Below are 23,042 nucleotides of genomic sequence, written 5' to 3'. Positions count from 1 at the left end.
AACCAGAATTGGTTTCAAACTACGGAGCCACCCAAGGATCCTGAAAAGTCCATTTGTGGAGATGAGCTCCTGGACTCCCGTTAAGAAGACATGTTGTCAACCTCTAGATCCCTTACATGCCTGCACTTTTCGGCTTGCTGCTGCTGCAATCCACGCGTTTTAGATCTGCATAACTCCACCTCTTTAAACACAGCACCTTCACCCCCTGCTGTTCCCACCCGCCTCAACACCGTTGGAAGGGAGGAGAACCAATTAAGGCGGGGGGTGGGGTGGAACGAGCAGCTGTCTACCCTTAGCAGGAGGGCTCCTGATTACATACCTCTCCTGCTGCTGCTGCTGCTGGCTGTCCAGCAGCAGACTGAAGGTGGCTGCTGCTGTGCACAGGTATATAAAGGCTCAGAGCCTATTATGACACGCGCAGCCAGCGTTCCATTGCCACATTCCATCTACTGCAGGCAGGATACCTGGCTGGCTGAATGTCGCTGAGAAGCTCACAGAGACCGCCATAAGCAACAGTTTAACAGAATGCCACAGACTAATCAACCAAACTTTTTGGGTTGGGTTCTCTTTTATAGTCTGCAGGCATTAAATAAAAGAAGTCAGTGTTCCAGCAGAAGGAGACAACGTTTCAGAAAAGGCATTGTAGCAAACCAAAAAAGAAATTTTAAGCGCAGCAGAGTAACCAGCGCACATAAGTGTTAGCTCAGGTGAGTTTAAAAGGCTGCTGTTGATAACAAGGGCATTTGCTAAATAGATGGTGTGTGTGCAACAATATACTGAAAGGTCAATTATATTGTGCAGCTTATCTCACCACCTGTAGTTATTTAGGTGAAAGCTCCAAAATGCTTGCCTAATATGTCTGTTTATCCAAAAGGAAGTAAAAAGGGAGAGCTAGAAAGATAGCATTGCATCACATTACATGGCAATGCAATGCACAGTTGCTGAAGTTGAACCAAAATGAGCTTGTAATCTGGCTTCTGCAACTTTGAACATGAAAAATCCAATGAGGAGAAGAAAAGCAAAGCCAAAGAGTCCATCCCAAAATCCGACAAACAAGCAAAATGAACAAAAAACATTGAATTCAATTCTTTCTGATTTTAGAAACTGCATTAAAGAAGGGGTGCACCGGTCCTGGAGATACTGCAATACCAGGTCAATGCGTGGAGTGGACAGAGCAAGCTCTTTTTCCATCTCCCTGTTCTAAAAATCCATTTAATATATGGTCCCCAGATAGGGGACGTATCAGATATTAAACTGATAAGAACAGATACTGCACTTGATCTTAGCCAAAAGGCCGAGAAGCGATAACCAGAATTGGTTTCAAACTACGGAGCCACCCAAGGATCCTGAAAAGTCCATTTGTGGAGATGAGCTCCTGGACTCCCGTTAAGAAGACATGTTGTCAACCTCTAGATCCCTTACATGCCTGCACTTTTCGGCTTGCTGCTGCTGCAATCCACGCGTTTTAGATCTGCATAACTCCACCTCTTTAAACACAGCACCTTCACCCCCTGCTGTTCCCACCCGCCTCAACACCGTTGGAAGGGAGGAGAACCAATTAAGGCGGGGGGTGGGGTGGAACGAGCAGCTGTCTACCCTTAGCAGGAGGGCTCCTGATTACATACCTCTCCTGCTGCTGCTGCTGCTGGCTGTCCAGCAGCAGACTGAAGGTGGCTGCTGCTGTGCACAGGTATATAAAGGCTCAGAGCCTATTATGACACGCGCAGCCAGCGTTCCATTGCCACATTCCATCTACTGCAGGCAGGATACCTGGCTGGCTGAATGTCGCTGAGAAGCTCACAGAGACCGCCATAAGCAACAGTTTAACAGAATGCCACAGACTAATCAACCAAACTTTTTGGGTTGGGTTCTCTTTTATAGTCTGCAGGCATTAAATGAAAGAAGTCAGTGTTCCAGCAGAAGGAGACAACGTTTCAGAAAAGGCATTGTAGCAAACCAAAAAAGAAATTTTAAGCGCAGCAGAGTAACCAGCGCACATACCTGTTAGCTCAGGTGAGTTTAAAAGGCTGCTGTTGATAACAAGGGCATTTGCTAAATAGATGGTGTGTGTGCAACAATATACTGAAAGGTCAATTATATTGTGCAGCTTATCTCACCACCTGTAGTTATTTAGGTGAAAGCTCCAAAATGCTTGCCTAATATGTCTGTTTATCCAAAAGGAAGTAAAAAGGGAGAGCTAGAAAGATAGCATTGCATCACATTACATGGCAATGCAATGCACAGTTGCTGAAGTTGAACCAAAATGAGCTTGTAATCTGGCTTCTGCAACTTTGAACATGAAAAATCCAATGAGGAGAAGAAAAGCAAAGCCAAAGAGTCCATCCCAAAATCCGACAAACAAGCAAAATGAACAAAAAACATTGAATTCAATTCTTTCTGATTTTAGAAACTGCATTAAAGAAGGGGTGCACCGGTCCTGGAGATACTGCAATACCAGGTCAATGCGTGGAGTGGACAGAGCAAGCTCTTTTTCCATCTCCCTGTTCTAAAAATCCATTTAATATATGGTCCCCAGATAGGGGACGTATCAGATATTAAACTGATAAGAACAGATACTACACTTGATCTTAGCCAAAAGGCCGAGAAGCGATAACCAGAATTGGTTTCAAACTACGGAGCCACCCAAGGATCCTGAAAAGTCCATTTGTGGAGATGAGCTCCTGGACTCCCGTTAAGAAGACATGTTGTCAACCTCTAGATCCCTTACATGCCTGCACTTTTCGGCTTGCTGCTGCTGCAATCCACGCGTTTTAGATCTGCATAACTCCACCTCTTTAAACACAGCACCTTCACCCCCTGCTGTTCCCACCCGCCTCAACACCGTTGGAAGGGAGGAGAACCAATTAAGGCGGGGGGTGGGGTGGAACGAGCAGCTGTCTACCCTTAGCAGGAGGGCTCCTGATTACATACCTCTCCTGCTGCTGCTGCTGCTGGCTGTCCAGCAGCAGACTGAAGGTGGCTGCTGCTGTGCACAGGTATATAAAGGCTCAGAGCCTATTATGACACGCGCAGCCAGCGTTCCATTGCCACATTCCATCTACTGCAGGCAGGATACCTGGCTGGCTGAATGTCGCTGAGAAGCTCACAGAGACCGCCATAAGCAACAGTTTAACAGAATGCCACAGACTAATCAACCAAACTTTTTGGGTTGGGTTCTCTTTTATAGTCTGCAGGCATTAAATGAAAGAAGTCAGTGTTCCAGCAGAAGGAGACAACGTTTCAGAAAAGGCATTGTAGCAAACCAAAAAAGAAATTTTAAGCGCAGCAGAGTAACCAGCGCACATACCTGTTAGCTCAGGTGAGTTTAAAAGGCTGCTGTTGATAACAAGGGCATTTGCTAAATAGATGGTGTGTGTGCAACAATATACTGAAAGGTCAATTATATTGTGCAGCTTATCTCACCACCTGTAGTTATTTAGGTGAAAGCTCCAAAATGCTTGCCTAATATGTCTGTTTATCCAAAAGGAAGTAAAAAGGGAGAGCTAGAAAGATAGCATTGCATCACATTACATGGCAATGCAATGCACAGTTGCTGAAGTTGAACCAAAATGAGCTTGTAATCTGGCTTCTGCAACTTTGAACATGAAAAATCCAATGAGGAGAAGAAAAGCAAAGCCAAAGAGTCCATCCCAAAATCCGACAAACAAGCAAAATGAACAAAAAACATTGAATTCAATTCTTTCTGATTTTAGAAACTGCATTAAAGAAGGGGTGCACCGGTCCTGGAGATACTGCAATACCAGGTCAATGCGTGGAGTGGACAGAGCAAGCTCTTTTTCCATCTCCCTGTTCTAAAAATCCATTTAATATATGGTCCCCAGATAGGGGACGTATCAGATATTAAACTGATAAGAACAGATACTACACTTGATCTTAGCCAAAAGGCCGAGAAGCGATAACCAGAATTGGTTTCAAACTACGGAGCCACCCAAGGAACCTGAAAAGTCCATTTGTGGAGATGAGCTCCTGGACTCCCGTTAAGAAGACATGTTGTCAACCTCTAGATCCCTTACATGCCTGCACTTTTCGGCTTGCTGCTGCTGAAATCCACGCGTTTTAGATCTGCATAACTCCACCTCTTTAAACACAGCACCTTCACCCCCTGCTGTTCCCACCCGCCTCAACACCGTTGGAAGGGAGGAGAACCAATTAAGGCGGGGGGTGGGGTGGAACGAGCAGCTGTCTACCCTTAGCAGGAGGGCTCCTGATTACATACCTCTCCTGCTGCTGCTGCTGCTGGCTGTCCAGCAGCAGACTGAAGGTGGCTGCTGCTGTGCACAGGTATATAAAGGCTCAGAGCCTATTATGACACGCGCAGCCAGCGTTCCATTGCCACATTCCATCTACTGCAGGCAGGATACCTGGCTGGCTGAATGTCGCTGAGAAGCTCACAGAGACCGCCATAAGCAACAGTTTAACAGAATGCCACAGACTAATCAACCAAACTTTTTGGGTTGGGTTCTCTTTTATAGTCTGCAGGCATTAAATGAAAGAAGTCAGTGTTCCAGCAGAAGGAGACAACGTTTCAGAAAAGGCATTGTAGCAAACCAAAAAAGAAATTTTAAGCGCAGCAGAGTAACCAGCGCACATACCTGTTAGCTCAGGTGAGTTTAAAAGGCTGCTGTTGATAACAAGGGCATTTGCTAAATAGATGGTGTGTGTGCAACAATATACTGAAAGGTCAATTATATTGTGCAGCTTATCTCACCACCTGTAGTTATTTAGGTGAAAGCTCCAAAATGCTTGCCTAATATGTCTGTTTATCCAAAAGGAAGTAAAAAGGGAGAGCTAGAAAGATAGCATTGCATCACATTACATGGCAATGCAATGCACAGTTGCTGAAGTTGAACCAAAATGAGCTTGTAATCTGGCTTCTGCAACTTTGAACATGAAAAATCCAATGAGGAGAAGAAAAGCAAAGCCAAAGAGTCCATCCCCAAATCCGACAAACAAGCAAAATGAACAAAAAACATTGAATTCAATTCTTTCTGATTTTAGAAACTGCATTAAAGAAGGGGTGCACCGGTCCTGGAGATACTGCAATACCAGGTCAATGCGTGGAGTGGACAGAGCAAGCTCTTTTTCCATCTCCCTGTTCTAAAAATCCATTTAATATATGGTCCCCAGATAGGGGACGTATCAGATATTAAACTGATAAGAACAGATACTACACTTGATCTTAGCCAAAAGGCCGAGAAGCGATAACCAGAATTGGTTTCAAACTACGGAGCCACCCAAGGATCCTGAAAAGTCCATTTGTGGAGATGAGCTCCTGGACTCCCGTTAAGAAGACATGTTGTCAACCTCTAGATCCCTTACATGCCTGCACTTTTCGGCTTGCTGCTGCTGCAATCCACGCGTTTTAGATCTGCATAACTCCACCTCTTTAAACACAGCACCTTCACCCCCTGCTGTTCCCACCCGCCTCAACACCGTTGGAAGGGAGGAGAACCAATTAAGGCGGGGGGTGGGGTGGAACGAGCAGCTGTCTACCCTTAGCAGGAGGGCTCCTGATTACATACCTCTCCTGCTGCTGCTGCTGCTGGCTGTCCAGCAGCAGACTGAAGGTGGCTGCTGCTGTGCACAGGTATATAAAGGCTCAGAGCCTATTATGACACGCGCAGCCAGCGTTCCATTGCCACATTCCATCTACTGCAGGCAGGATACCTGGCTGGCTGAATGTCGCTGAGAAGCTCACAGAGACCGCCATAAGCAACAGTTTAACAGAATGCCACAGACTAATCAACCAAACTTTTTGGGTTGGGTTCTCTTTTATAGTCTGCAGGCATTAAATGAAAGAAGTCAGTGTTCCAGCAGAAGGAGACAACGTTTCAGAAAAGGCATTGTAGCAAACCAAAAAAGAAATTTTAAGCGCAGCAGAGTAACCAGCGCACATACCTGTTAGCTCAGGTGAGTTTAAAAGGCTGCTGTTGATAACAAGGGCATTTGCTAAATAGATGGTGTGTGTGCAACAATATACTGAAAGGTCAATTATATTGTGCAGCTTATCTCACCACCTGTAGTTATTTAGGTGAAAGCTCCAAAATGCTTGCCTAATATGTCTGTTTATCCAAAAGGAAGTAAAAAGGGAGAGCTAGAAAGATAGCATTGCATCACATTACATGGCAATGCAATGCAAAGTTGCTGAAGCTGAACCAAAATGAGCTTGTAATCTGGCTTCTGCAACTTTGAACATGAAAAATCCAATGAGGAGAAGAAAAGCAAAGCCAAAGAGTCCATCCCAAAATCCGACAAACAAGCAAAATGAACAAAAAACATTGAATTCAATTCTTTCTGATTTTAGAAACTGCATTAAAGAAGGGGTGCACCGGTCCTGGAGATACTGCAATACCAGGTCAATGCGTGGAGTGGACAGAGCAAGCTCTTTTTCCATCTCCCTGTTCTAAAAATCCATTTAATATATGGTCCCCAGATAGGGGACGTATCAGATATTAAACTGATAAGAACAGATACTACACTTGATCTTAGCCAAAAGGCCGAGAAGCGATAACCAGAATTGGTTTCAAACTACGGAGCCACCCAAGGATCCTGAAAAGTCCATTTGTGGAGATGAGCTCCTGGACTCCCGTTAAGAAGACATGTTGTCAACCTCTAGATCCCTTACATGCCTGCACTTTTCGGCTTGCTGCTGCTGCAATCCACACGTTTTAGATCTGCATAACTCCACCTCTTTAAACACAGCACCTTCACCCCCTGCTGTTCCCACCCGCCTCAACACCGTTGGAAGGGAGGAGAACCAATTAAGGCGGGGGGTGGGGTGGAACGAGCAGCTGTCTACCCTTAGCAGGAGGGCTCCTGATTACATACCTCTCCTGCTGCTGCTGCTGCTGGCTGTCCAGCAGCAGACTGAAGGTGGCTGCTGCTGTGCACAGGTATATAAAGGCTCAGAGCCTATTATGACACGCGCAGCCAGCGTTCCATTGCCACATTCCATCTACTGCAGGCAGGATACCTGGCTGGCTGAATGTCGCTGAGAAGCTCACAGAGACCGCCATAAGCAACAGTTTAACAGAATGCCACAGACTAATCAACCAAACTTTTTGGGTTGGGTTCTCTTTTATAGTCTGCAGGCATTAAATGAAAGAAGTCAGTGTTCCAGCAGAAGGAGACAACGTTTCAGAAAAGGCATTGTAGCAAACCAAAAAAGAAATTTTAAGCGCAGCAGAGTAACCAGCGCACATACCTGTTAGCTCAGGTGAGTTTAAAAGGCTGCTGTTGATAACAAGGGCATTTGCTAAATAGATGGTGTGTGTGCAACAATATACTGAAAGGTCAATTATATTGTGCAGCTTATCTCACCACCTGTAGTTATTTAGGTGAAAGCTCCAAAATGCTTGCCTAATATGTCTGTTTATCCAAAAGGAAGTAAAAAGGGAGAGCTAGAAAGATAGCATTGCATCACATTACATGGCAATGCAATGCACAGTTGCTGAAGTTGAACCAAAATGAGCTTGTAATCTGGCTTCTGCAACTTTGAACATGAAAAATCCAATGAGGAGAAGAAAAGCAAAGCCAAAGAGTCCATCCCAAAATCCGACAAACAAGCAAAATGAACAAAAAACATTGAATTCAATTCTTTCTGATTTTAGAAACTGCATTAAAGAAGGGGTGCACCGGTCCTGGAGATACTGCAATACCAGGTCAATGCGTGGAGTGGACAGAGCAAGCTCTTTTTCCATCTCCCTGTTCTAAAAATCCATTTAATATATGGTCCCCAGATAGGGGACGTATCAGATATTAAACTGATAAGAACAGATACTACACTTGATCTTAGCCAAAAGGCCGAGAAGCGATAACCAGAATTGGTTTCAAACTACGGAGCCACCCAAGGATCCTGAAAAGTCCATTTGTGGAGATGAGCTCCTGAACTCCCGTTAAGAAGACATGTTGTCAACCTCTAGATCCCTTACATGCCTGCACTTTTCGGCTTGCTGCTGCTGCAATCCACGCGTTTTAGATCTGCATAACTCCACCTCTTTAAACACAGCACCTTCACCCCCTGCTGTTCCCACCCGCCTCAACACCGTTGGAAGGGAGGAGAACCAATTAAGGCGGGGGGTGGGGTGGAACGAGCAGCTGTCTACCCTTAGCAGGAGGGCTCCTGATTACATACCTCTCCTGCTGCTGCTGCTGCTGGCTGTCCAGCAGCAGACTGAAGGTGGCTGCTGCTGTGCACAGGTATATAAAGGCTCAGAGCCTATTATGACACGCGCAGCCAGCGTTCCATTGCCACATTCCATCTACTGCAGGCAGGATACCTGGCTGGCTGAATGTCGCTGAGAAGCTCACAGAGACCGCCATAAGCAACAGTTTAACAGAATGCCACAGACTAATCAACCAAACTTTTTGGGTTGGGTTCTCTTTTATAGTCTGCAGGCATTAAATGAAAGAAGTCAGTGTTCCAGCAGAAGGAGACAACGTTTCAGAAAAGGCATTGTAGCAAACCAAAAAAGAAATTTTAAGCGCAGCAGAGTAACCAGCGCACATACCTGTTAGCTCAGGTGAGTTTAAAAGGCTGCTGTTGATAACAAGGGCATTTGCTAAATAGATGGTGTGTGTGCAACAATATACTGAAAGGTCAATTATATTGTGCAGCTTATCTCACCACCTGTAGTTATTTAGGTGAAAGCTCCAAAATGCTTGCCTAATATGTCTGTTTATCCAAAAGGAAGTAAAAAGGGAGAGCTAGAAAGATAGCATTGCATCACATTACATGGCAATGCAATGCACAGTTGCTGAAGTTGAACCAAAATGAGCTTGTAATCTGGCTTCTGCAACTTTGAACATGAAAAATCCAATGAGGAGAAGAAAAGCAAAGCCAAAGAGTCCATCCCAAAATCCGACAAACAAGCAAAATGAACAAAAAACATTGAATTCAATTCTTTCTGATTTTAGAAACTGCATTAAAGAAGGGGTGCACCGGTCCTGGAGATACTGCAATACCAGGTCAATGCGTGGAGTGGACAGAGCAAGCTCTTTTTCCATCTCCCTGTTCTAAAAATCCATTTAATATATGGTCCCCAGATAGGGGACGTATCAGATATTAAACTGATAAGAACAGATACTACACTTGATCTTAGCCAAAAGGCCGAGAAGCGATAACCAGAATTGGTTTCAAACTACGGAGCCACCCAAGGATCCTGAAAAGTCCATTTGTGGAGATGAGCTCCTGGACTCCCGTTAAGAAGACATGTTGTCAACCTCTAGATCCCTTACATGCCTGCACTTTTCGGCTTGCTGCTGCTGCAATCCACGCGTTTTAGATCTGCATAACTCCACCTCTTTAAACACAGCACCTTCACCCCCTGCTGTTCCCACCCGCCTCAACACCGTTGGAAGGGAGGAGAACCAATTAAGGCGGGGGGTGGGGTGGAACGAGCAGCTGTCTACCCTTAGCAGGAGGGCTCCTGATTACATACCTCTCCTGCTGCTGCTGCTGCTGGCTGTCCAGCAGCAGACTGAAGGTGGCTGCTGCTGTGCACAGGTATATAAAGGCTCAGAGCCTATTATGACACGCGCAGCCAGCGTTCCATTGCCACATTCCATCTACTGCAGGCAGGATACCTGGCTGGCTGAATGTCGCTGAGAAGCTCACAGAGACCGCCATAAGCAACAGTTTAACAGAATGCCACAGACTAATCAACCAAACTTTTTGGGTTGGGTTCTCTTTTATAGTCTGCAGGCATTAAATGAAAGAAGTCAGTGTTCCAGCAGAAGGAGACAACGTTTCAGAAAAGGCATTGTAGCAAACCAAAAAAGAAATTTTAAGCGCAGCAGAGTAACCAGCGCACATACCTGTTAGCTCAGGTGAGTTTAAAAGGCTGCTGTTGATAACAAGGGCATTTGCTAAATAGATGGTGTGTGTGCAACAATATACTGAAAGGTCAATTATATTGTGCAGCTTATCTCACCACCTGTAGTTATTTAGGTGAAAGCTCCAAAATGCTTGCCTAATATGTCTGTTTATCCAAAAGGAAGTAAAAAGGGAGAGCTAGAAAGATAGCATTGCATCACATTACATGGCAATGCAATGCACAGTTGCTGAAGTTGAACCAAAATGAGCTTGTAATCTGGCTTCTGCAACTTTGAACATGAAAAATCCAATGAGGAGAAGAAAAGCAAAGCCAAAGAGTCCATCCCAAAATCCGACAAACAAGCAAAATGAACAAAAAACATTGAATTCAATTCTTTCTGATTTTAGAAACTGCATTAAAGAAGGGGTGCACCGGTCCTGGAGATACTGCAATACCAGGTCAATGCGTGGAGTGGACAGAGCAAGCTCTTTTTCCATCTCCCTGTTCTAAAAATCCATTTAATATATGGTCCCCAGATAGGGGACGTATCAGATATTAAACTGATAAGAACAGATACTACACTTGATCTTAGCCAAAAGGCCGAGAAGCGATAACCAGAATTGGTTTCAAACTACGGAGCCACCCAAGGATCCTGAAAAGTCCATTTGTGGAGATGAGCTCCTGGACTCCCGTTAAGAAGACATGTTGTCAACCTCTAGATCCCTTACATGCCTGCACTTTTCGGCTTGCTGCTGCTGCAATCCACGCGTTTTAGATCTGCATAACTCCACCTCTTTAAACACAGCACCTTCACCCCCTGCTGTTCCCACCCGCCTCAACACCGTTGGAAGGGAGGAGAACCAATTAAGGCGGGGGGTGGGGTGGAACGAGCAGCTGTCTACCCTTAGCAGGAGGGCTCCTGATTACATACCTCTCCTGCTGCTGCTGCTGCTGGCTGTCCAGCAGCAGACTGAAGGTGGCTGCTGCTGTGCACAGGTATATAAAGGCTCAGAGCCTATTATGACACGCGCAGCCAGCGTTCCATTGCCACATTCCATCTACTGCAGGCAGGATACCTGGCTGGCTGAATGTCGCTGAGAAGCTCACAGAGACCGCCATAAGCAACAGTTTAACAGAATGCCACAGACTAATCAACCAAACTTTTTGGGTTGGGTTCTCTTTTATAGTCTGCAGGCATTAAATGAAAGAAGTCAGTGTTCCAGCAGAAGGAGACAACGTTTCAGAAAAGGCATTGTAGCAAACCAAAAAAGAAATTTTAAGCGCAGCAGAGTAACCAGCGCACATACCTGTTAGCTCAGGTGAGTTTAAAAGGCTGCTGTTGATAACAAGGGCATTTGCTAAATAGATGGTGTGTGTGCAACAATATACTGAAAGGTCAATTATATTGTGCAGCTTATCTCACCACCTGTAGTTATTTAGGTGAAAGCTCCAAAATGCTTGCCTAATATGTCTGTTTATCCAAAAGGAAGTAAAAAGGGAGAGCTAGAAAGATAGCATTGCATCACATTACATGGCAATGCAATGCACAGTTGCTGAAGTTGAACCAAAATGAGCTTGTAATCTGGCTTCTGCAACTTTAAACATGAAAAATCCAATGAGGAGAAGAAAAGCAAAGCCAAAGAGTCCATCCCAAAATCCGACAAACAAGCAAAATGAACAAAAAACATTGAATTCAATTCTTTCTGATTTTAGAAACTGCATTAAAGAAGGGGTGCACCGGTCCTGGAGATACTGCAATACCAGGTCAATGCGTGGAGTGGACAGAGCAAGCTCTTTTTCCATTTCCCTGTTCTAAAAATCCGTTTAATATATGGTCCCCAGATAGGGGACGTATCAGATATTAAACTGATAAGTACAGATACTACACTTGATCTTAGCCAAAAGGCCGAGAAGCGATAACCAGAATTGGTTTCAAACTACGGAGCCACCCAAGGATCCTGAAAAGTCCATTTGTGGAGATGAGCTCCTGGACTCCCGTTAAGAAGACATGTTGTCAACCTCTAGATCCCTTACATGCCTGCACTTTTCGGCTTGCTGCTGCTGCAATCCACGCGTTTTAGATCTGCATAACTCCACCTCTTTAAACACAGCACCTTCACCCCCTGCTGTTCCCACCCGCCTCAACACCGTTGGAAGGGAGGAGAACCAATTAAGGCGGGGGGTGGGGTGGAACGAGCAGCTGTCTACCCTTAGCAGGAGGGCTCCTGATTACATACCTCTCCTGCTGCTGCTGCTGCTGGCTGTCCAGCAGCAGACTGAAGGTGGCTGCTGCTGTGCACAGGTATATAAAGGCTCAGAGCCTATTATGACACGCGCAGCCAGCGTTCCATTGCCACATTCCATGTACTGCAGGCAGGATACCTGGCTGGCTGAATGTCGCTGAGAAGCTCACAGAGACCGCCATAAGCAACAGTTTAACAGAATGCCACAGACTAATCAACCAAACTTTTTGGGTTGGGTTCTCTTTTATAGTCTGCAGGCATTAAATGAAAGAAGTCAGTGTTCCAGCAGAAGGAGACAACGTTTCAGAAAAGGCATTGTAGCAAACCAAAAAAGAAATTTTAAGCGCAGCAGAGTAACCAGCGCACATACCTGTTAGCTCAGGTGAGTTTAAAAGGCTGCTGTTGATAACAAGGGCATTTGCTAAATAGATGGTGTGTGTGCAACAATATACTGAAAGGTCAATTATATTGTGCAGCTTATCTCACCACCTGTAGTTATTTAGGTGAAAGCTCCAAAATGCTTGCCTAATATGTCTGTTTATCCAAAAGGAAGTAAAAAGGGAGAGCTAGAAAGATAGCATTGCATCACATTACATGGCAATGCAATGCACAGTTGCTGAAGTTGAACCAAAATGAGCTTGTAATCTGGCTTCTGCAACTTTGAACATGAAAAATCCAATGAGGAGAAGAAAAGCAAAGCCAAAGAGTCCATCCCAAAATCCGACAAACAAGCAAAATGAACAAAAAACATTGAATTCAATTCTTTCTGATTTTAGAAACTGCATTAAAGAAGGGGTGCACCGGTCCTGGAGATACTGCAATACCAGGTCAATGCGTGGAGTGGACAGAGCAAGCTCTTTTTCCATCTCCCTGTTCTAAAAATCCATTTAATATATGGTCCCCAGATAGGGGACGTATCAGATATTAAACTGATAAGAACAGATACTACACTTGATCTTAGCCAAAAGGCCGAGAAGCGATAACCAGAATTGGTTTCAAACTACGGAGCCACCCAAGGATCCTGAAAAGTCCATTTGTGGAGATGAGCTCCTGGACTCCCGTTAAGAAGACATGTTGTCAACCTCTAGATCCCTTACATGCCTGCACTTTTCGGCTTGCTGCTGCTGCAATCCACGCATTTTAGATCTGCATAACTCCACCTCTTTAAACACAGCACCTTCACCCCCTGCTGTTCCCACCCGCCTCAACACCGTTGGAAGGGAGGAGAACCAATTAAGGCGGGGGGTGGGGTGGAACGAGCAGCTGTCTACCCTTAGCAGGAGGGCTCCTGATTACATACCTCTCCTGCTGCTGCTGCTGCTGGCTGTCCAGCAGCAGACTGAAGGTGGCTGCTGCTGTGCACAGGTATATAAAGGCTCAGAGCCTATTATGACACGCGCAGCCAGCGTTCCATTGCCACATTCCATGTACTGCAGGCAGGATACCTGGCTGGCTGAATGTCGCTGAGAAGCTCACAGAGACCGCCATAAGCAACAGTTTAACAGAATGCCACAGACTAATCAACCAAACTTTTTGGGTTGGGTTCTCTTTTATAGTCTGCAGGCATTAAATGAAAGAAGTCAGTGTTCCAGCAGAAGGAGACAACGTTTCAGAAAAGGCATTGTAGCAAACCAAAAAAGAAATTTTAAGCGCAGCAGAGTAACCAGCGCACATACCTGTTAGCTCAGGTGAGTTTAAAAGGCTGCTGTTGATAACAAGGGCATTTGCTAAATAGATGGTGTGTGTGCAACAATATACTGAAAGGTCAATTATATTGTGCAGCTTATCTCACCACCTGTAGTTATTTAGGTGAAAGCTCCAAAATGCTTGCCTAATATGTCTGTTTATCCAAAAGGAAGTAAAAAGGGAGAGCTAGAAAGATAGCATTGCATCACATTACATGGCAATGCAATGCACAGTTGCTGAAGTTGAACCAAAATGAGCTTGTAATCTGGCTTCTGCAACTTTGAACATGAAAAATCCAATGAGGAGAAGAAAAGCAAAGCCAAAGAGTCCATCCCAAAATCTGACAAACAAGCAAAATGAACAAAAAACATTGAATTCAATTCTTTCTGATTTTAGAAACTGCATTAAAGAAGGGGTGCACCGGTCCTGGAGATACTGCAATACCAGGTCAATGCGTGGAGTGGACAGAGCAAGCTCTTTTTCCATCTCCCTGTTCTAAAAATCCATTTAATATATGGTCCCCAGATAGGGGACGTATCAGATATTAAACTGATAAGAACAGATACTACACTTGATCTTAGCCAAAAGGCCGAGAAGCGATAACCAGAATTGGTTTCAAACTACGGAGCCACCCAAGGATCCTGAAAAGTCCATTTGTGGAGATGAGCTCCTGGACTCCCGTTAAGAAGACATGTTGTCAACCTCTAGATCCCTTACATGCCTGCACTTTTCGGCTTGCTGCTGCTGCAATCCACGCGTTTTAGATCTGCATAACTCCACCTCTTTAAACACAGCACCTTCACCCCCTGCTGTTCCCACCCGCCTCAACACCGTTGGAAGGGAGGAGAACCAATTAAGGCGGGGGGTGGGGTGGAACGAGCAGCTGTCTACCCTTAGCAGGAGGGCTCCTGATTACATACCTCTCCTGCTGCTGCTGCTGCTGGCTGTCCAGCAGCAGACTGAAGGTGGCTGCTGCTGTGCACAGGTATATAAAGGCTCAGAGCCTATTATGACATGCGCAGCCAGCGTTCCATTGCCACATTCCATCTACTGCAGGCAGGATACCTGGCTGGCTGAATGTCGCTGAGAAGCTCACAGAGACCGCCATAAGCAACAGTTTAACAGAATGCCACAGACTAATCAACCAAACTTTTTGGGTTGGGTTCTCTTTTATAGTCTGCAGGCATTAAATGAAAGAAGTCAGTGTTCCAGCAGAAGGAGACAACGTTTCAGAAAAGGCATTGTAGCAAACCAAAAAAGAAATTTTAAGCGCAGCAGAGTAACCAGCGCACATACCTGTTAGCTCAGGTGAGTTTAAAAGGCTGCTGTTGATAACAAGGGCATTTGCTAAATAGATGGTGTGTGTGCAACAATATACTGAAAGGTCAATTATATTGTGCAGCTTATCTCACCACCTGTAGTTATTTAGGTGAAAGCTCCAAAATGCTTGCCTAATATGTCTGTTTATCCAAAAGGAAGTAAAAAGGGAGAGCTAGAAAGATAGCATTGCATCACATTACATGGCAATGCAATGCACAGTTGCTGAAGTTGAACCAAAATGAGCTTGTAATCTGGCTTCTGCAACTTTGAACATGAAAAATCCAATGAGGAGAAGAAAAGCAAAGCTAAAGAGTCCATCCCAAAATCCGACAAACAAGCAAAATGAACAAAAAACATTGAATTCAATTCTTTCTGATTTTAGAAACTGCATTAAAGAAGGGGTGCACCGGTCCTGGAGATACTGCAATACCAGGTCAATGCGTGGAGTGGACAGAGCAAGCTCTTTTTCCATCTCCCTGTTCTAAAAATCCATTTAATATATGGTCCCCAGATAGGGGACGTATCAGATATTAAACTGATAAGAACAGATACTACACTTGATCTTAGCCAAAAGGCCGAGAAGCGATAACCAGAATTGGTTTCAAACTACGGAGCCACCCAAGGATCCTGAAAAGTCCATTTGTGGAGATGAGCTCCTGGACTCCCGTTAAGAAGACATGTTGTCAACCTCTAGATCCCTTACATGCCTGCACTTTTCGGCTTGCTGCTGCTGCAATCCACGCGTTTTAGATCTGCATAACTCCACCTCTTTAAACACAGCACCTTCACCCCCTGCTGTTCCCACCCGCCTCAACACCGTTGGAAGGGAGGAGAACCAATTAAGGCGGGGGGTGGGGTGGAACGAGCAGCTGTCTACCCTTAGCAGGAGGGCTCCTGATTACATACCTCTCCTGCTGCTGCTGCTGCTGGCTGTCCAGCAGCAGACTGAAGGTGGCTGCAGCTGTGCACAGGTATATAAAAGCTCAGAGCCTATTATGACACGCGCAGCCAGCGTTCCATTGCCACATTCCATCTACTGCAGGCAGGATACCTGGCTGGCTGAATGTCGCTGAGAAGCTCACAGAGACCGCCATAAGCAACAGTTTAACAGAATGCCACAGACTAATCAACCAAACTTTTTGGGTTGGGTTCTCTTTTATAGTCTGCAGGCATTAAATGAAAGAAGTCAGTGTTCCAGCAGAAGGAGACAACGTTTCAGAAAAGGCATTGTAGCAAACCAAAAAAGAAATTTTAAGCGCAGCAGAGTAACCAGCGCACATACCTGTTAGCTCAGGTGAGTTTAAAAGGCTGCTGTTGATAACAAGGGCATTTGCTAAATAGATGGTGTGTGTGCAACAATATACTGAAAGGTCAATTATATTGTGCAGCTTATCTCACCACCTGTAGTTATTTAGGTGAAAGCTCCAAAATGCTTGCCTAATATGTCTGTTTATCCAAAAGGAAGTAAAAAGGGAGAGCTAGAAAGATAGCATTGCATCACATTACATGGCAATGCAATGCACAGTTGCTGAAGTTGAACCAAAATGAGCTTGTAATCTGGCTTCTGCAACTTTGAACATGAAAAATCCAATGAGGAGAAGAAAAGCAAAGCCAAAGAGTCCATCCCAAAATCCGACAAACAAGCAAAATGAACAAAAAACATTGAATTCAATTCTTTCTGATTTTAGAAACTGCATTAAAGAAGGGGTGCACCGGTCCTGGAGATACTGCAATACCAGGTCAATGCGTGGAGTGGACAGAGCAAGCTCTTTTTCCATCTCCCTGTTCTAAAAATCCATTTAATATATGGTCCCCAGATAGGGGACGTATCAGATATTAAACTGATAAGAACAGATTTTTTGATTGAATATATCTTTTATTAGCACAAAAAATAAGTTAACAGACAGTGTACAGTGCCGCAGCCCAGTACACACAGAATTCTACATCATATTTACATAGCATGAGGATACGACGCACTAACTAGACACATCACACCCCTATGCTACACAAAACACTCAATCTGAAAGAAAAAGCATGTCAATCAATACAGTACGACGAACCGTGATAAGGGATGGGGATTGGGAAAAAGGGGATGGGGAGGGGAAAATCACAGGCCCGAAGCTTTATTGAAAGACAAGACACATAAGGGGAGAGGGGGAGGAGGGGTTTAGTCCTCATCCTCGTCCTCCGGACTGTCCACGATGGAATAGTCTCTGAGCAGGCTGTGGATCAGCCTGCGGCAGTCCTGGATGGACATCCTCTCCCTCCTCAAGATGAGCCGGTTCCTGGCGACCCAAACGGCATCCTTGAAGCAGTTCATAAGTCGCCAAGCCTCCTGGATGGCTCCGACGGTATGAACCCCAGGGAAGAGTCCGTAAAACACAGAATGGTGCGATAGGCTCGCCCTGGGGACAGAGTTCCTCAGGTCGTCCTCAAGGGCAGTCAACAGGCGCTGTGCAAATCCGCAGTCCCAAAAAGTGTGCAAAGATGTTTCCTCCACGAAGGGGCACCTTGGGCAGTACCGGGTCTTGCACAGGTTCCGGGCATGCATGAATGACCGGACGGGCAGTCCGCCCTGAATCGCCATCCACGACAAGTCCTTGTGCCCGTTGGTCAGCCTGTCAGACGACACATTTGTCCACACAGTCTCCAGCGTGTCCTGGTGAAGTCCTGTGATGTTCTCCACGTCATCCTTGGCTCTGATGAGCTTGTGGATAGTTTTGGGCTTCCACAAGTCGGGCTTGAGTCCCTCCAGTTGATGTTCCCCCACAAATCGAACGACGTCTCCGTAGAACCATGGCGTCGTCCAGTTGTAGGGGAAGGAGCTGTCCCACTTGTCCCAGCCGAGTCGCCTCCAAAGAGGAAGCAGGAAGAAGCGAGACATGGACCTGCCCGCGGAGCCATTCTTGACTTGCAAAGTCCGGCGGACACAATCACACACAAAAGAGGATCGCAGGAGGGTGGGGATATCTGGAACGCCCTTCCCACCCTTGCGAGGCTCCTTGTACATGACGGCCCGCCTGACTCTGTCCATCTTGGATCCCCAGACAAAGTGAAACACTGTCCTGGTAATGGCCCTGCACACAGTGACGTGTGGGGGCCAGGCCTGCGCCGTGTACTGCAAGACGGGCAGGACCTCATTACGCAGGACGAGTGCCTTACCCTCACAAGTGAGGTGTCTGAGGCTCCAGAGTCCGATCCGTTGCTTCACCTTGGCCAAGCGTTCTTGCCAGGACTTGAGGGCCGCTCCTTCCTTCCCGAACCAGACTCCCAGCACCTTGAGGAAATCCGGTTGAATGTTGAAGGGGAAGGGGGCGGAGGAGGCCGGCTGCCAATCCCCGAAGAGCATGGCTTCCGACTTCCTGCAGTTGACTTTGGCCCCTGAAGCCCGGCCGAACCTCTCACACGTCTGGACGAGGGCGTCGACTGAACCACGATCAGCGCAGAAGACGGTGACGTCGTCCATGTAGAGCGAGCACTTGACCTCGTGTCGTCCCGGACCCGGTGCGGTGATCCCTCTGATCTCTCCATTCTGCCGGATAGCCTCTGCGAAGAGTTCTATAACACAAACAAAAAGAAGAGGTGATAGAGGGCAGCCTTGTCTGACCCCAGAGAGGACAGGGAAGGGGTCAGTCTTCCAGCCGTTCACCAACACCGAGCTGTGGATATCAAAATACATCAGACGGACATACGAACAAAACATGTTACCCAAACCTAACCGGTGCAGAGCTCGGCCCATGAACTCGTGGGAAACCCGGTCGAAGGCCTTCTCCTGATCCAAGGAGACCAGGGCCGCGTGTGCGCGGCGGACCTTGATGTACTCGACCGTGTCCCGCACGAGAGCGAGGCTGTCTGCGATGCGACGTCCAGGGATGCCGCAGGTCTGGTCCGGGTGGATGATCCGTCCGATGACCGTCTTAAGTCGTGTCGCCATTGTCTTGGCCAGGATCTTGTAGTCCACGTTGAGCAGAGTGATGGGACGCCAATTCCTCAGGTCGCACCTCTCTCCCTTCCGCTTGTACAGGATCGTGACCATTCCTTCCCTCAAAGATGGAGGCATTCTACCCTCCACCACCATCTCCTCGTACAGGTCCAACAGGTCCGGACAGATGAGGTCTCCCAGCGCTACATAGAGCTCCGCTGGAAGACCATCACTGCCCGGGGTCCTGCCGGTCCTAAAGGATTTAGCGGCAGAGAGCAATTCGCCCACCATCAGAGGTTTGTCCAAGGCTGCCGTGCCTGCAGGATCAAGATGGTTAGTGATACCTGACAGGAACTTATCAGCAGCGTCGGGGTCGGTAGTCTTGTGGGAGTAGAGTTCGCTGTAGAAGTCGCTGACGACCTTCATCACTTCCTCCTTCCCACGTCGCATGTTTCCGCTCTCGTCTCGCAGCTCGTTCAGGGGCGTGTGACCGGCATGAAGTTTCCTGAAAAAGAATGAGTTACATTTCTCACCCTTCTCCAGATTCTCCACTTTGGAACGGAAGACGATTCGCTTGGACTCCTCCTCAAAGTGCCTTTTCAGGCTCTTCTTGGTCTCCTCCAGCTCCTCCCTCACGTCCCAGCCGCAGTGAAGAAGGTCCTGCAGCGACCGCAGCTCGCGCTGCAGCCCTCTGAAGTCCCTCCTCTTCTCACACGCCTGTTGTCGACCCTTGGCCTGAAAGAAACAGCGAAACTCAAGTTTAACATATTCCCACCAATCAGAGACTGTTTGGAAGATACCCTTGTAGGACTGCCACATTGCGTAGGCTGCTCTCAGCTCCTCCACGACTTCATCCTGAGCCAGCAGAGCACAATTCAGCTTCCAGGAGCCGGGGCCGGACGGAAAAGCGTCGCCGAGGACACCTTGTAAGTGAATGGCTCTGTGGTCGGAGAAGAAGCAGGGGACCATCGAGTGCCTACTCTGCCTGACTGCCCGAGAGGTGAACACAAAGTCAATCCTGGAGCGGAGTGAGCCATCGGGTCGGCTCCACGAATAGTTTATGGAGCCTCTCCCCATGGAGTCCACCACGTCCTGAAGAGAGGCCTCGGTTACCATCTCGATGAGCAGCTTGGACGTGATGTCCAACTTGGCAGATGTGCCAGAACTACGACCATCCTCCTCGATGGGGCAGTTGAAATCCCCGGCCATCACTAAGGTCCTGGTGGTGGCAAGCTGAAGCCGCAGGGTCTGGAAAAGCTCCAAACGCTCATTCTTCAGTGGGGACGCATACTACACTTGATCTTAGCCAACAGGCCGAGAAGCGATAACCAGAATTGGTTTCAAACTACGGAGCCACCCAAGGATCCTGAAAAGTCCATTTGTGGAGATGAGCTCCTGGACTCCCGTTAAGAAGACATGTTGTCAACCTCTAGATCCCTTACATGCCTGCACTTTTCGGCTTGCTGCTGCTGCAATCCACGCGTTTTAGATCTGCATAACTCCACCTCTTTAAACACAGCACCTTCACCCCCTGCTGTTCCCACCCGCCTCAACACCGTTGGAAGGGAGGAGAACCAATTAAGGCGGGGGGTGGGGTGGAACGAGCAGCTGTCTACCCTTAGCAGGAGGGCTCCTGATTACATACCTCTCCTGCTGCTGCTGCTGCTGGCTGTCCAGCAGCAGACTGAAGGTGGCTGCTGCTGTGCACAGGTATATAAAGGCTCAGAGCCTATTATGACACGCGCAGCCAGCGTTCCATTGCCACATTCCATCTACTGCCGGCAGGATACCTGGCTGGCTGAATGTCGCTGAGAAGCTCACAGAGACCGCCATAAGCAACAGTTTAACAGAATGCCACAGACTAATCAACCAAACTTTTTGGGTTGGGTTCTCTTTTATAGTCTGCAGGCATTAAATGAAAGAAGTCAGTGTTCCAGCAGAAGGAGACAACGTTTCAGAAAAGGCATTGTAGCAAACCAAAAAAGAAATTTTAAGCGCAGCAGAGTAACCAGCGCACATACCTGTTAGCTCAGGTGAGTTTAAAAGGCTGCTGTTGATAACAAGGGCATTTGCTAAATAGATGGTGTGTGTGCAACAATATACTGAAAGGTCAATTATATTGTGCAGCTTATCTCACCACCTGTAGTTATTTAGGTGAAAGCTCCAAAATGCTTGCCTAATATGTCTGTTTATCCAAAAGGAAGTAAAAAGGAGAGCTAGAAAGATAGCATTGCATCACATTACATGGCAATGCAATGCACAGTTGCTGAAGTTGAACCAAAATGAGCTTGTAATCTGGCTTCTGCAACTTTGAACATGAAAAATCCAATGAGGAGAAGAAAAGCAAAGCCAAAGAGTCCATCCCAAAATCCGACAAACAAGCAAAATGAACAAAAAACATTGAATTCAATTCTTTCTGATTTTAGAAACTGCATTAAAGAAGGGGTGCACCGGTCCTGGAGATACTGCAATACCAGGTCAATGCGTGGAGTGGACAGAGCAAGCTCTTTTTCCATCTCCCTGTTCTAAAAATCCATTTAATATATGGTCCCCAGATAGGGGACGTATCAGATATTAAACTGATAAGAACAGATACTACACTTGATCTTAGCCAAAAGGCCGAGAAGCGATAACCAGAATTGGTTTCAAACTACGGAGCCACCCAAGGATCCTGAAAAGTCCATTTGTGGAGATGAGCTCCTGGACTCCCGTTAAGAAGACATGTTGTCAACCTCTAGATCCCTTACATGCCTGCACTTTTCGGCTTGCTGCTGCTGCAATCCACGCGTTTTAGATCTGCATAACTCCACCTCTTTAAACACAGCACCTTCACCCCCTGCTGTTCCCACCCGCCTCAACACCGTTGGAAGGGAGGAGAACCAATTAAGGCGGGGGGTGGGGTGGAACGAGCAGCTGTCTACCCTTAGCAGGAGGGCTCCTGATTACATACCTCTCCTGCTGCTGCTGCTGCTGGCTGTCCAGCAGCAGACTGAAGGTGGCTGCTGCTGTGCACAGGTATATAAAGGCTCAGAGCCTATTATGACACGCGCAGCCAGCGTTCCATTGCCACATTCCATCTACTGCAGGCAGGATACCTGGCTGGCTGAATGTCGCTGAGAAGCTCACAGAGACCGCCATAAACAACAGTTTAACAGAATGCCACAGACTAATCAACCAAACTTTTTGGGTTGGGTTCTCTTTTATAGTCTGCAGGCATTAAATGAAAGAAGTCAGTGTTCCAGCAGAAGGAGACAACGTTTCAGAAAAGGCATTGTAGCAAACCAAAAAAGAAATTTTAAGCGCAGCAGAGTAACCAGCGCACATACCTGTTAGCTCAGGTGAGTTTAAAAGGCTGCTGTTGATAACAAGGGCATTTGCTAAATAGATGGTGTGTGTGCAACAATATACTGAAAGGTCAATTATATTGTGCAGCTTATCTCACCACCTGTAGTTATTTAGGTGAAAGCTCCAAAATGCTTGCCTAATATGTCTGTTTATCCAAAAGGAAGTAAAAAGGGAGAGCTAGAAAGATAGCATTGCATCACATTACATGGCAATGCAATGCACAGTTGCTGAAGTTGAACCAAAATGAGCTTGTAATCTGGCTTCTGCAACTTTGAACATGAAAAATCCAATGAGGAGAAGAAAAGCAAAGCCAAAGAGTCCATCCCAAAATCCGACAAACAAGCAAAATGAACAAAAAACATTGAATTCAATTCTTTCTGATTTTAGAAACTGCATTAAAGAAGGGGTGCACCGGTCCTGGAGATACTGCAATACCAGGTCAATGCGTGGAGTGGACAGAGCAAGCTCTTTTTCCATCTCCCTGTTCTAAAAATCCATTTAATATATGGTCCCCAGATAGGGGACGTATCAGATATTAAACTGATAAGAACAGATACTACACTTGATCTTAGCCAAAAGGCCGAGAAGCGATAACCAGAATTGGTTTCAAACTACGGAGCCACCCAAGGATCCTGAAAAGTCCATTTGTGGAGATGAGCTCCTGGACTCCCATTAAGAAGACATGTTGTC

The 23,042-nt window shown here is 46.5% G+C and overlaps 15 non-coding genes across 15 annotated transcripts; all 15 read right to left on the bottom strand.

Annotated features, from left to right (window-relative positions):
* Positions 1-1,115: 1,115 nt before the first annotated feature.
* Positions 1,116-1,306, bottom strand: LOC141230190 (U2 spliceosomal RNA). Its single transcript, XR_012296745.1, has one exon. It is a non-coding gene; the product is annotated as a U2 spliceosomal RNA (small nuclear RNA).
* A 1,115-nt stretch (positions 1,307-2,421) lies between these two features.
* On the bottom strand, positions 2,422-2,612 carry LOC141230369 (U2 spliceosomal RNA). The gene has a single exon (XR_012296898.1). It is a non-coding gene; the product is annotated as a U2 spliceosomal RNA (small nuclear RNA).
* A 1,115-nt stretch (positions 2,613-3,727) lies between these two features.
* Positions 3,728-3,918, bottom strand: LOC141230357 (U2 spliceosomal RNA). Its single transcript, XR_012296890.1, has one exon. It is a non-coding gene; the product is annotated as a U2 spliceosomal RNA (small nuclear RNA).
* Positions 3,919-5,033: 1,115 nt separating this feature from the next.
* On the bottom strand, positions 5,034-5,224 carry LOC141230345 (U2 spliceosomal RNA). Its single transcript, XR_012296884.1, has one exon. It is a non-coding gene; the product is annotated as a U2 spliceosomal RNA (small nuclear RNA).
* A 1,115-nt stretch (positions 5,225-6,339) lies between these two features.
* Positions 6,340-6,530, bottom strand: LOC141230334 (U2 spliceosomal RNA). The gene has a single exon (XR_012296876.1). It is a non-coding gene; the product is annotated as a U2 spliceosomal RNA (small nuclear RNA).
* A 1,115-nt stretch (positions 6,531-7,645) lies between these two features.
* On the bottom strand, positions 7,646-7,836 carry LOC141230322 (U2 spliceosomal RNA). Its single transcript, XR_012296866.1, has one exon. It is a non-coding gene; the product is annotated as a U2 spliceosomal RNA (small nuclear RNA).
* Positions 7,837-8,951: 1,115 nt separating this feature from the next.
* LOC141230310 (U2 spliceosomal RNA) lies at positions 8,952-9,142 on the bottom strand. Its single transcript, XR_012296859.1, has one exon. It is a non-coding gene; the product is annotated as a U2 spliceosomal RNA (small nuclear RNA).
* Positions 9,143-10,257: 1,115 nt separating this feature from the next.
* LOC141230298 (U2 spliceosomal RNA) lies at positions 10,258-10,448 on the bottom strand. Its single transcript, XR_012296848.1, has one exon. It is a non-coding gene; the product is annotated as a U2 spliceosomal RNA (small nuclear RNA).
* A 1,115-nt stretch (positions 10,449-11,563) lies between these two features.
* Positions 11,564-11,754, bottom strand: LOC141230255 (U2 spliceosomal RNA). The gene has a single exon (XR_012296807.1). It is a non-coding gene; the product is annotated as a U2 spliceosomal RNA (small nuclear RNA).
* A 1,115-nt stretch (positions 11,755-12,869) lies between these two features.
* Positions 12,870-13,060, bottom strand: LOC141230286 (U2 spliceosomal RNA). The gene has a single exon (XR_012296838.1). It is a non-coding gene; the product is annotated as a U2 spliceosomal RNA (small nuclear RNA).
* Positions 13,061-14,175: 1,115 nt separating this feature from the next.
* Positions 14,176-14,366, bottom strand: LOC141230275 (U2 spliceosomal RNA). The gene has a single exon (XR_012296827.1). It is a non-coding gene; the product is annotated as a U2 spliceosomal RNA (small nuclear RNA).
* A 1,115-nt stretch (positions 14,367-15,481) lies between these two features.
* Positions 15,482-15,672, bottom strand: LOC141230264 (U2 spliceosomal RNA). Its single transcript, XR_012296816.1, has one exon. It is a non-coding gene; the product is annotated as a U2 spliceosomal RNA (small nuclear RNA).
* A 1,115-nt stretch (positions 15,673-16,787) lies between these two features.
* On the bottom strand, positions 16,788-16,980 carry LOC141230302 (U2 spliceosomal RNA). Its single transcript, XR_012296852.1, has one exon. It is a non-coding gene; the product is annotated as a U2 spliceosomal RNA (small nuclear RNA).
* Positions 16,981-21,447: 4,467 nt separating this feature from the next.
* Positions 21,448-21,638, bottom strand: LOC141230253 (U2 spliceosomal RNA). Its single transcript, XR_012296805.1, has one exon. It is a non-coding gene; the product is annotated as a U2 spliceosomal RNA (small nuclear RNA).
* Positions 21,639-22,753: 1,115 nt separating this feature from the next.
* LOC141230241 (U2 spliceosomal RNA) lies at positions 22,754-22,944 on the bottom strand. The gene has a single exon (XR_012296794.1). It is a non-coding gene; the product is annotated as a U2 spliceosomal RNA (small nuclear RNA).
* Positions 22,945-23,042: the final 98 nt, after the last annotated feature.

The sequence above is a fragment of the Phyllobates terribilis genome, unplaced genomic scaffold, assembly GCF_046119375.1.
Source record: "Phyllobates terribilis strain yellow unplaced genomic scaffold, ASM4611937v1 Scaffold_499__1_contigs__length_1316695, whole genome shotgun sequence".
In the NCBI taxonomy this organism is placed as follows: Eukaryota; Metazoa; Chordata; class Amphibia; order Anura; family Dendrobatidae; genus Phyllobates; species Phyllobates terribilis.
Note: the sequence above shows the minus strand (reverse complement) of the source record. Positions and strands in the feature narration are given on the sequence as shown.